We start from the raw sequence: 12,510 nt of genomic DNA, 5'->3' as shown, positions 1-12,510 counted from the left end.
AGTAAATTTGTCATCCCCACTAGCTTTAAATATCATCCATATCATTCTGCATTGATACATGTAATCTCTTCACTTCCCATACTGATGCCCATATGTTCAGATGCTAAGGTTTCCTTCAAACTCATTATACAGATGAAGAGTGCATAAGATGAGAACAACATCTTAATTAGCAGTGTCACTGACACATTTTCTGTGAGAAAACCTTCCACTGAACCAGAAATTTCCCATATGGTTCTTTATATTGATTTACACCTGTTGTCACTTCTGTGCCAACAAAAATACCTGAATGGAGTATGAAGCAAAATGTAGGATTTGTGATGACACCAGAGCCTTCAACTGCATGTCAGAGCGACTCCCAGCTGCCAAGCACCCAGGGAGAGATTTCTACAGCCTCTCACATACCCAAGGCAACCTCTTGCAGGACGAAAATATGAAGTCTGACCAATACTGTTTCAGCACCAGTAAGCACCCTGGGTAAGAAAACATTAGACCAATCACACAGGTGTGTCCAGAGAGAGAGAGCAAGACTATCTGAGCATTGCCATTAACCAGAGGATGCTCTAATCAAATAATGAATCTACCTAAAACCAAAACACTCAATGGCCTGGGGCCCAGTGGAGCAGCAATTGCTAATGATCTGCCCTCTGTGAAAAGAGCTCTTGGAGAAGGAGACATCAGAACAAGCAGCTGAAAGCCACAAGCTGCAAGAAGCAGAAGCAGGCTGTGCTAGGTTGTTATCTTTCTATTTTAGCTGCTTTCCCCAAGACATAAACATCAAGCTGTTCAGAAACCAGTGGGAGCCCAAGAGTCTGAGAGAGGTCTTTCCTACTCCATGTCCGAATTTGCTGTTGAACACGGGGTGAACACACAACACACCAAGCATGTCATACCCCATCTGCCTTGTAAAACTGGCATGCATTAGCTTGGTGTGGGTCAGGCAGCGTGCCTGGTCAGCTGCCTGATCCCACTGCACTCACCCTCGCTTTTCCTCTGTGTGCTGGGAGAAGTGTTTGCAGGTTCCCCACTTCTAGATGCGTCAGCCTAAATCAACACCACTGCCTGCTGTCATCATGGAAAATGTGAAATATCAGACATAGGGCATTTCTTTTCAACAAGGAGGTGTTGATTCAGGGATCTCAAATTACAAGTATTTGTTTTGTCACATTGACTCTCTTTACACTCTGCAAACCTCTGGTGATGCTAGCATTTGCTTCTGATGCTTCGTGTATTCTTATTTTGTGTCAGTGGAGACAACTCCGTCCTTCACCGGCTCTACTCTGCCATGCTAAATATCTACCAGAATGTGACCTTGCAATCCCTTTAAAGTAGATGCTTTATTATTTTGGGACCTACCTGTACCAGCTTGGAGACTGGGTATAATGTGGAGTAGTGGTCACATGTCTCTCTCTACACACACTCCAGTGATGATCAGCCCAGGGCTCAGCGGTCACTCTTCTGCTCAGATGCATCTTCTAGAAAAGCCATCACATAAAAACCAGAATTATATTCTAGAACACATATATAGCTTCTCTTTGCCTAGGCAAACAAACCCCCCTACTTCGCTTCAGGAGCCAGTTTTTCCTCTACCATCAACGCAGGCCAGATAGGAAGCTCAACAGCCATGGACATCTACCAGCAAGGTCTGCAAGGAGAAACTGTAGCAACAGCATGCAGTGGTTACCATAAAAAGAAACAAAGATTGCTCGTAGCAGGTGACTCTCTGTTAAAGGGCACTGAAGCGCCCATCTGCCATCCTGACAGGGAGTCATGAGAGGTATGCTGCCTTCTGGGAGCTACGATCTAAGCTGTTGCTGAGAAGGTTCCACAACTTGTCAAGAACACAGACTACTGTCCACTGCTGCTCTTTCATGTGGGCACAAATGAAACTGCCAGGCGGGGCAACAGAAAAATGCTGGTGCCCAAGTTATCTTTCTCTCCATTCTACCAGTTGAAGGCAAAGGGGCAGCCAGAAACAAATGGATAATGCACATTAACCCCTGGCTTCGAGGTTGGTGCCGTCATGAGGGTTTTGGATTTATGACAATGGGACATTCTTTTATGACTATAACCTGTTAGGAAGGTATGGTATCCACCTGTCTGGAAGAGGCAAGGGAATCTTTGGCAGTAGGCTGGCCAACTTGGTGAGGTCAGCTTTAAATTGAAGAGCTTGGAGGGTGGGGTCCAAAGTGGCCATGTTCATGCCATCACATCCAACTGGGGAATAAGTCAGGCCAGCCAGAGCAGTGACAAATACTCCTTTGCTGCCTCCCAAGATGAGACCAAGAAGGTCAGCCACCTCAAGGGTGTGTATGGCTATGGTGGATCCTTCTGCACCCCTCATGGGAAACCCACATGCTCTATTATTTCTTACTGCCAAGTCCAGCCCAGGAATTGCAGGTGCCTGCCCTGTAGCTGCTGGAGCAACACCAGCTCCTGCCACAGGCTGATGCTGCGCTACACTGGGAAACTCAATATTGCTTTTGTATATTTTGCATTATTTCTCATTATTAGTATTATTAGTAAGGCATTTTTAACTTTCCAACTTGTCTCTCTCCCTTTTCCTCCTATTCCTTTTCATTAGTGGGGAGGGCAGGGCATTAACAGACAGCATCCACCATGGTTTGTTGTCACCCTGCAACAAATTGTGGCAATAGATTACAGTTTTCCAAGTTGTTATTTACCCCTAGATTTCATTTCCTCAACAAGACTGCCATGCAAAACTAGCATTCCTCTTAACCAAAAGTCCTGGTATTACACAAGTGTGATCTTGACTAAGGCTCCCATATCCAACAGGAAATTTAAAATGCCCATTTACTCTCAGATGCAAGCCCTTTTTTTGCTGCGATACTCCCGTGAAGATGTCCTTTCGCATTGTAAGCATTTCATTATCAACCACTTGTCATGCTATTCTTATTCTGATATCCATTGCTTTCTGCTGCCTTCAAGACCCATGAGTCTTCGTCTCAGGTATCCCTTTATAATCCTGAGATTTTCTATTACACATGCAGTTATCTTGTGTTTTACCAAGGATACACATTACATCTATGGGAAGAAAACTAGGCATTATGGCTGGATGGATCCCTCATGCGAGAGCATCCATCACTCAGTTTAAATGTAGCCTTAACTTCCCAAATGTAGCTCTTAACCTTAGATCAGTTACACTGATTGTTCACTTTTGTTTTCACGATCTCCGTCTAAAATATATCGTTCATAAGCTGGGAGGATGGGTACTGTGGAATGCAGTACATCTCAATTGTATGCTGTACAGGGTACTAGTGAGCCTTTGTTGCCCAAGTTAAGTTAAACCTATGAAGAAGACGAGAAGGGATGTCAGCAATAAGAATGTCTTCTAATTGTCTTTCTTTACCAGGGCACTTGTTGCCTAAAGCTCCAGCAAGGAGCTGTTGAAACTGCCTTCAGCTATCCTCCACATTTCTGGAGAGTTTCAACTTCCGACAGGTTTTAAGAGCTCCATGCTTTAACTCAGGGATTTACTTCGCTCATTTTACATCTGGAGTCAGTGCAGGTAACCATGTGGTGTCCTGCAGCATAACTGAATCCTTTGGCCCGTACCTGAGGTCTGATGAATCCCTGGTTTGAAGATTCAGCTCCTGCACAGCATCACACGGAGTGGCTTGCACCAGAAGCAGCAGAGAGCATCTTCTTCACCAAATGGGCTTAAGTCCAGCTTTCCCCATCGACTTCGCTGCAGATCAGAGTGGGCTAAAAGCCCTGAGCATATCTTCAGTTCCATGATATTGGAAGGTAAACTATAGAAAGCCTCAGAACAGAGTCAACAAAAAATAAAACTAGGCTGGAACAGCGTACTTTTAAAAATCCCACCTGAAAAGATTAGCAGTGTTACCGCCCTACCCTGCCTTTGCTGTACTGCTGTGTCAGCTCTACTGATCTAGGTACCCTAGGGTTAATTTTGTGATCTGGGAGGCCAATGAGATAGCGTTTTACTTAAAACTTGGGTTTATATTTAAAGGTTTGTTTTAAATGCACCTTGTAAATGAATTCTAATTTGACCTCTAATTCGAACTAATGATCAGTACTAGTATTTACGTGAACCAGATATGGGACAGTTCATAAATCTGGGGTAATTTTTTTTTTTAATTATTTGCTCACTGGGACATATGCATAAACCACAAAACACCATAGACTATTAACTCACATCTTTTTCCCTTATGGTTCCAAAGCAAAAAAGTGTGTGATTTTTTTTTTTTTTTAATCTTCCCTGAATACATTCAAAGTAGCCAATAAGTGTCAGTATATAAGAGTCATATTCAATAACGCAAAATTAGTAAACTGTCTAATTCCAAAGTGTTTAGCTTTGGAGCACAAGAAGTTAAACACTTTCTTGCAACACATTGTAAACATGTCAATGTGTTTAACATTTGAAATGTGTTCTGTTCCCTTGCGCATGTGTTTAGAAAAGAAACAGGTTATGATATTTAACTAGTGGATGGATATATGTGCTTATTCCTACCAACACTTTTTAAACACTTGTGGACGCTTAAAATTATGATGTGTTTAAGATTTGAACACGTTTGCTTTTCTACACTCCTAATCCAATGAATGTTTGATGCATTTATTTAGAACAGCAAGTTTTTATCAGGCTAGCATAGCACTCAATCTGTAAATAGCAATGCTTGATTTTTTTTCTAACTGTTCTACTCAAAACTAGAATCTAATCAGGTGAGGTTTTAACATAGGGTAAAGAGACGTTTCCCACCAGAATGAAATTATTGTGCTAAGCTGAAGCTGATCTCATTTGTGAGGTGCAGAAGTAGCTACAACTTTTAAAACACGCTTTTCCTTCTCAAAGACAAGACTCTGCTCTACATGGGAAACACAGGAAGTTTGCAACTGGAATGAAAAAAGCCAAAAGAGAACATCTGCAAACATTTTGAAGCAACATTTTTTATTATGTGCTCTATAGTTGGATAAAAGCATAAATTATCTGGAAATAAACTGGCTATACTACCCACCTATACACTTATAGGTTGACTCAGTGAGGAAACAGCAAAGCCCCATGCCTCTTTGACTGCTGCTTTACCTGAACTCTGCTCACAGGTCTAGCTGTGCTTGGGTTATTTCTAACACTCCGAACCACCAACCAGCTGCTAACACCTGTCATCTAAAAAAAAAAAAAAGTCAGCAATAAAATTTTGTCTATCATTGCTCCAAATTAGCTTAACCTGAGGCCAAGCACAGGCAATGCTCAGTGCTTACATCCATGACATGCTATTTCAGGACTTGTGAATGATAAAAATGGGTTCTTTTTTAGTGTGATAATTTGATTTTCCCTGTAAAATCCTATTGCAGTGGTTGCCAGCCATTTCCATACCATGATCCTGTTACAACAAAAGAACAGCTTTATGTCCCCATTCTTGCTTACTCCCCCCAGTTTCCACCCTTGAACACGTCCACAGGAAAAACCAAGCTACTTGAAATTCCCTGGAACACCCTTATAAACCAGAAAAACAACATTTAGAGTTCTTCCAAGATTAGGAATAGACACATCACATTCTATCACGTGGAAATGCAAAATTAACTCAGTTCTTAAGGGTATCTAATGTGTCTGCATTAAATCTTTTTCTTGTTCAAGAACCAATAAACATGGATAATTCAGAAAGCCAGGGGCTATTTTAAATTTTGTTTGAGAACCAGCCATCCCAGCTTCATTCATAAGTATTTGTATTCCAGCTGTGCCAGTAAGCTCAGAAACCCCCGTATCATCATGCTGGGGGCTGTATAAGGCCCTGGGAAGAGCTTGCATCCACCAAGGGGTCAAAGCAGAGAGAGAGAACATCAACTCTTCCAGTTCCCACCACAGGCCAGGGGAAGCAGAGATCACGTCCCTTCTGACTTTTTGTATCACGCAACATCCACAGAGCCACCATGCAGAAATGGAGCAGTCAGGCAACTTAAAAATGCAAAAGAAACAAAGTACTCACATAGCTGTTATACCAGCCTGCGAGATGCATGTCCCCACTTCTGAGACGTCTGCAGGAGTTTCACCTGGCTTTTCCCAGCCGACTGCCCAGCCTTGGCACAGAAAGACCTTCTGGAGCTCTTCAGCTGGTGTCATGTCCTGCCCTGCAGAGAGGGAACCATGAATTGCTGCAGGATCTTGCTATCCTTGTCCCTGGACATGACAGCAGCCTGGAGCTTCTACATTTCTCAGCATTGTGACTTATCTGGAGCATCTCTCACAATTTCTTTTAATGATAAGAAAATGAGGGTGATGGGCTTCGGTCACACCGTAGGTACACAAGTTTACTGTGGACCACTATTCAAAGGCACTTTCTGAAAATTTTCAGCCTTTGCTTAAGTAACAACAGTGTAAAGGCTCAGTGCTGGAGCCATTTAAAGTTTGAATGCCAGCTGCATTTTTATTGGCAGTCTGTGACTTCAAAGGGCTTTTCCTCCACTAATGCCCAGACAGGTAGGCTGCCCTGGAATCTCTCTGCCATGCTGACTTATGGATTTTGAACTGATTTTATCTGCAGGCTCGTGCCTGAATATAAACATTAAACATATTGTGACTGAAATGAATTTCAGTATCTTACAGTCCAGCTACAGTGCTGACACTTAATCAGGCAGGGGACGGTTCATCTGAAAACATATAGTAAAGACGTTCTTTGTAGTCAAGTAAACCTTCATCACTTATACTTTAATCCCAAGACTTTAAGACAAGAACTTCAGAAAAGCAGATACACTGATGCTGTGCCAAGTTTTTATTTGTAAGAATAGGGAACAATGAGGAAATTCAGTTGGATGCTTAATGTATTTTTCAGTTTCAACAGCCTGGTCTTTACTACACCATTTTATAAGAGTATCTAAAGCCCTCATCCCAGATCGGGATCCTATTTGACTAGCTGCTACTCTGACATAATAAGGGAGAGCTTGCAGTCTAAGTGGCAGAATAACATGCCAGTGTAATGTTTCAGATACCATTTGCCCATAGGGGTACATCCACAGTACTATAAAGAAACTTTTGGTGCTAATACTATATAACAACATTTGAGTTACTGTATGAGAATAGAGAGATTCTTTAATTGAGACTCAGAGGGCAATTTTCCATCTGGTTCCTTAAGTAGCCTGAGTGCTGTTCAGTGGGGCATCTCTAAACCTTGTTCTGCTGCATGGCATAAATGAGGCTCCAGAACAAGGCTGCAGACATGACTGAATCTATAAAGTCTGATCTTGAGTTACAATTGACCATAGGGAGCTTCGCTGACATAAGTTTTATAATAAAATGTTGGTAGTGGAGGCAAAGATACTATAAAAACAAAAACTATAAAGACAAAAGTTATATGTATTTCAAAATGACAACTTAAAAATGCAGTGAGTTTATCTTATGTGGTAATCAACATAGGCTTATTTAAAAAATAGTACTAGCAGAATATTAGATTTTGATCTTAACTAAAATACTGGAATTCAGTGTAGTTGCCTGAAATAACTGAGTCATTCAACTGCATATCAGACACGAGAACCAAGACAGGGCAAATTTAAGCTTTGTTATGCTTCTATATCTTTGCATTTGATACACACTGACAACTCTGAAGATGAATCCTTCAAACAAGTTTCAAGACACACTTACTATGTTTGACTTTCAGGAAGATAGCAGGTATCTCAGGGATTCCTCCTCAGCTGCTCAAATGTTCAAGATGGTGGTCAAGTCTTGTCTTCAACAATATTCCTAGACATTAGTATTTCTTCCTGACCACACAAAGAACCTTGCCAAGGAACATCTGTGCAAAAAGAAGAAGAGGGATTCCCTAGTCCTGGGCAAGGAGGGATTTTTTTTCAATAAGGCACGTGCCAAAGTAATAACACTGAAGCTAATTTTCAAGTGGGAAAGGGAATAGGAAAAGTGGGCCCTAGCACATTTGGGGCAAATCTCTTTTTACTGTCTGCTTGTCATCATGAGTTTTATGCTGGAAACAGAAACAAACATCCTGTCAAAATACTTCATGCATCTGTTACTTAAACAGGTCTCTCTGACAGGTGAAATAACAGACAGAATCAAAGAAGAGGGAAAACAGCAATGCATATTTATTGACATAAAATTTAAAAAAAAATCTTCAGCAGGTCAATAAGAACGTACATTCAAGATAATTTTACACTGAAAACAAACCCACTGACTTAGTAAAGCCGTGTTGAGAATCAGTAAGTCAGCAAAGGCAGGTCTAATGGCAGTCTACGGTACCTGCCTTGGCTTTAGAGCAGGAAAGCCTTTGAAGTTGCAGATGGCCAATAAAAATGCAGCTGGCATGCAAGGCTTATACATCTCCAGTGAAGTTTTTTATATTGCTAATGTTTAAGCTGAAGTTGAACAACCTGAGAATATTCAGTTAGCTTTAACACATAAACAATTAGCAATTTTCTGGAAGCCCCTTCAATACCTACAATCTAGACAACGTGTTTATTGTGCAACCTGTGCTTTCAAGGGAAGTGCAACTGGCCATCCTGGCCACCTCCTGGCTTACCAGTATTTTTCAAACTGTCTAGTTTTGGTTTTGCTGTGTATACATTTGAGTCAACTATGATTTGCATTAAACTTGCAAAATATACTTTACAACTCTCTGATTAAAATAACATGGGAAATTTTCTCACTTTTTTTCTTTTCTGCTAAAACCACTTTTATGTAATATATGATATATTTAAAGTATATTTCTATTTTGGATCAGACCTTACCACATAATTTATCAGGTACACAATCTTCTCGAAGTGACTAACTGCAATCCCTATCCCTATTTTGAAAGATTTCTTCAGACATATACACTTTGAAAGGAAAGAAAGGGATACTTTACTTCTTTAGCACCCCATTGGCAGAGTGGCTTCCCTATGGAAATGGAACTGGCCCAGTAAAATAACAGCATCTGCTATTCCAACTTTCATCTTACCACATACAGATTTCAGGGTTTCCAACTGATCTGACAGAACACTTCCTGTTCAGGAAACAAATGTGTCAAATGATTTCTCGATTTAAAGTAATGGATCACAGTAGCTCTCTATACTGCAGGGGTGCTATTCTCATAAAACATATGCAACCTTTATTACCGAAATGAAGGAGAATTACTCCAATATCGTTTAGGGCAATTTCCTCAGCAGTCACTACATATCTCCAACGTTACAAATCCCAAAAGGAATAGGAGGAGGGGTGGGAGACAGAAGTAGCTTGAATCCTCTGCTTATTCTGGTGGGAGGAAAAAAGGAAAACACTATGTCATGTTTGGCATTTGCGGTTTAATTTAAAAAAAAGAAAGTGAAACACTTCTTGAAAATAAAAGGAACACACACAAATAATTGAAGTTCACGTTCTTTCATGAGCTATGTGACATTTATTTCTAGAATCATTGTGATGCTTAAAAAGTTCAACACAAAGTTGCTGCAGTGGTAAATGAGAATAATGATAGATCTTTCATATGAAGTGATCTGAATTGGCCTAATGAAAAGGAGGCAAAATCATGTTGTTTTTAATAATACTCATCACAAGTATATAACTTGGGATAAAGGACTAGATGTTTTATGTATGATCAAAAAAAGGAGGATGGTGAGTTGGAAAAGGTCTATAAGGGGAACAAAGAGCATTGCGTGTAGTACCTAAGCAAGGTTCTAAATCTTGATCTGTTAGGCAGAAGGGCATTCAGGAGGAATAGTGAGGGCTTCCTTTCCACCATTTATAGTAAAAGCTGTACTGGGATATGCTTACCATTATGATGTCCTCATTACTTATAAAGATGGCAAAGAATAGGACATAGCTGTGAAAAAAAAAATCCAAGAATATCTTAATATCTAAAATTTGAAAATAAGATGAAGATGCTAAATGGCTCAAAAGAGAATTACTAAGAATGCCATATGCACCCCAGAACCAAAGCCTAATAGAGTTCTATTGAGCTTGACTACGTGCAAAGGTCAGGAAAGAACTCACTCACGGTCTGCAAGCACTTGCAGGGCCAGTGGCTCCATGAAAGTAAAGGGCTATTTAATTCACCAGACATAGATATAACAAGATTTTAGACTTAGTATGGGAGTTTAAGTGAAGTTGTGTGATGACCTGTCTTACACATTTCTGCAGATCAGGCAATCCCAGTGATTACCTCTTCTCCTGTTGCTAGAAAACAGCCAATTGAAACCTCCTCACAAAAAGCAAGAGCAGCACTTCAGCCAAAAAAGAAAACAAATATGACTGAAGGGTCAGTTCTCAAAGTCCTCACTCACAGCGAAATGGTAGAGATGTTCAGGGAAGAGTAACAGGGTGCAATGAGTCAAGGATCCATAAAAGTTCTTCTCTTACAACAACCTGCCTTTCCCTAAGTAACCTAACATAATCCACAGCTTTAGCTGGAGAGGTCAAAGTACCCCTGACATACAGTCATCTGTAGTTTGCAATTCCTTTCATGTACTGACATGACATGTAGCAATGGAAAGGATCTCATTTTACCTTATTTCCTTGCAATACCAGTACTGAATGGAAATGCTAATGCCACTTCCCTCCAACTTCTCCTCTGGGCCTGAAGAACCAGGCTGTTCATTTGCTCCATGACTGCCAAAGCTGCCTTCTCACAGCTGATCCCTACAGCTTGCCCACATTTCTGAAATTATCCAGAATTTAAAAGGTGAATCCTTCTGTTGTATGCCTGGCATCAGCATGCACAGTTATGTGAAGACAACCCAGGCCTCGGCTTGTCTTTTTTTTTCAGTAGTTACCCAGATATCATCACACAACCACAACTGGAAAATCATGTCTCTTCTAAGTTCTCATGCAGTGACTACAGCTTGCAGCCTACCTGACTCTAACAGAAATGTTAAAATGATGCAGCCACTCTGTACCAGCTATACGGAAAGAGGGAGATATTTAATTTAAAGGGAAGATCATTCTTGCTTAAATAAAAACTAGTAAACCCAATGGGAATTTGGTTTGGGACTACTTCTCATAATTGTATCTTACATTTGCTAGACGGGTCTTTGTTCAAAAGTTGAGCAATTTACCAAAAGAAAAGAAGCAGAGGTGACTCTTGTATCTTGAAGAAGAAGGCACTAGAAAAAACTTACAGATGGAAAACATAAATTTATTCTAAAATGTCTCTAGTAGGCTGGCTTTGAAAGGTATCAATTACAACCGAAAAGGCGAGGGACTCTTTATTGCTATGTTGGAAGAATATCAGTTCTGAAGAAATGGATATGCATGAGGATATTACCTAAACACACAGGGCAAGTATTAATGACTATTCAAAAAATTATTGCATGGAAGTCTACCAGACTATTAAGCCATTTATCATTTTTTACCATCTAGAAATGGATTTAGTAGAAGACAAGACTAGACAAAGGAGATGTCAAACTAATTTTAAAAGACAAAACATCAAGGAAAACACAACGTTCTAGAAGTCAGAGTGGGAATGAATAGCATTTTAATTTCCTACTCATATTACTTCAGTGCTTCAGCCCACTGAAATCAGAGGCTATGGGACTAGACTATGGGACTAGACACTGAAAACCACTTCTTCCTGAGGATCTTCCAATTAAATGCAGAAGATGGCAGGACACTCATAAGACAGCGGCAAAACCAGGTTTAGAAGCCAGTCCATGCCCTGTTTCTAATTCTCTCTGCTCTCCCACCAGCCATGGTGTCGATGCCACTAGTAGCTCTCTCTTTAAAAACAATCAGATTTCATACCCGGGAGAAAACTGCAAGAAATGCTTTTTTGAGGAAGGTAGGGAAAAGGGTGCACACTGCCAACAAGTCTCTCTATTTTAGCAAGTGGACACATTACCCTGCTGTGAATAATGTAACCTGCTGAGGCTAAAGTACAAACAACAGGGCGACTACCAACTGCAGCTCCTCTTTCTATGAAACATGACGCTTAGTCTAATTTCCTCTCTCATAATGAGCATTAAAAGCCTTAAACTTGCATTTGTACCTTAAGCAGAGTTGCACTTTTAATTTTAGAAAATCCAAATGATCCTCTCATTGATATCCCCAATGCCATAAGAGTATGAATTATTGATATTGCTTGACTTTAATATTTTATGCTGCTGTGAAAATGGATAGCAGAGCTGAATCACAGCTTGCAACTAAATTATGAAGGTCATCTAAAAGAACGCTTTTTCTTCCCCAGATCAAAAGAAGGTCTTCAAATTTTCTGTTGAGTTATACTTTCCTCTATTATTTATTAGTCATACACAGCTGAGCAAAGTTTGAAATAAAATACTGGAATCTGAAATGCATTCCAGGAAAAAGGCTTGCTGTCATCAGCACATGTTATTGGCTACAGCATTTTGTTATGAACTGTAATTTTCTGTGACAAGCATTTACTTATGTCACAGATTTCAGACCAGCTTCTTGCAAAATACAACAAAGTAACCTTCAAGTATTGTAGCACTGCTAGCTGCAAGCTTACTAGGTAAAAACAAAGCATAGCTGAAGATGGGGACCAAATAGACATTGACTGCTGAAATGACTGATTTCTCAGAGATCTTCATAATTAAGGATCA

At 40.3% G+C, this 12,510-nt stretch overlaps 1 long non-coding RNA gene across 1 annotated transcript; it reads right to left on the bottom strand.

The window, feature by feature from the left end:
• Positions 1-409: 409 nt before the first annotated feature.
• On the bottom strand, positions 410-1,644 carry LOC135986443 (uncharacterized). Its single transcript, XR_010605892.1, has 3 exons — positions 1,559-1,644; positions 1,354-1,472; positions 410-470 (listed from the first exon to the last, which is right to left on the bottom strand). It is a non-coding gene; the product is annotated as an uncharacterized LOC135986443 (long non-coding RNA).
• Between the last annotated feature and the right edge of the window lie 10,866 nt (positions 1,645-12,510).

This window comes from Caloenas nicobarica, chromosome 3, assembly GCF_036013445.1.
Source record: "Caloenas nicobarica isolate bCalNic1 chromosome 3, bCalNic1.hap1, whole genome shotgun sequence".
NCBI lineage: Eukaryota > Metazoa > Chordata > Aves > Columbiformes > Columbidae > Caloenas > Caloenas nicobarica.
Note: the sequence above shows the minus strand (reverse complement) of the source record. Positions and strands in the feature narration are given on the sequence as shown.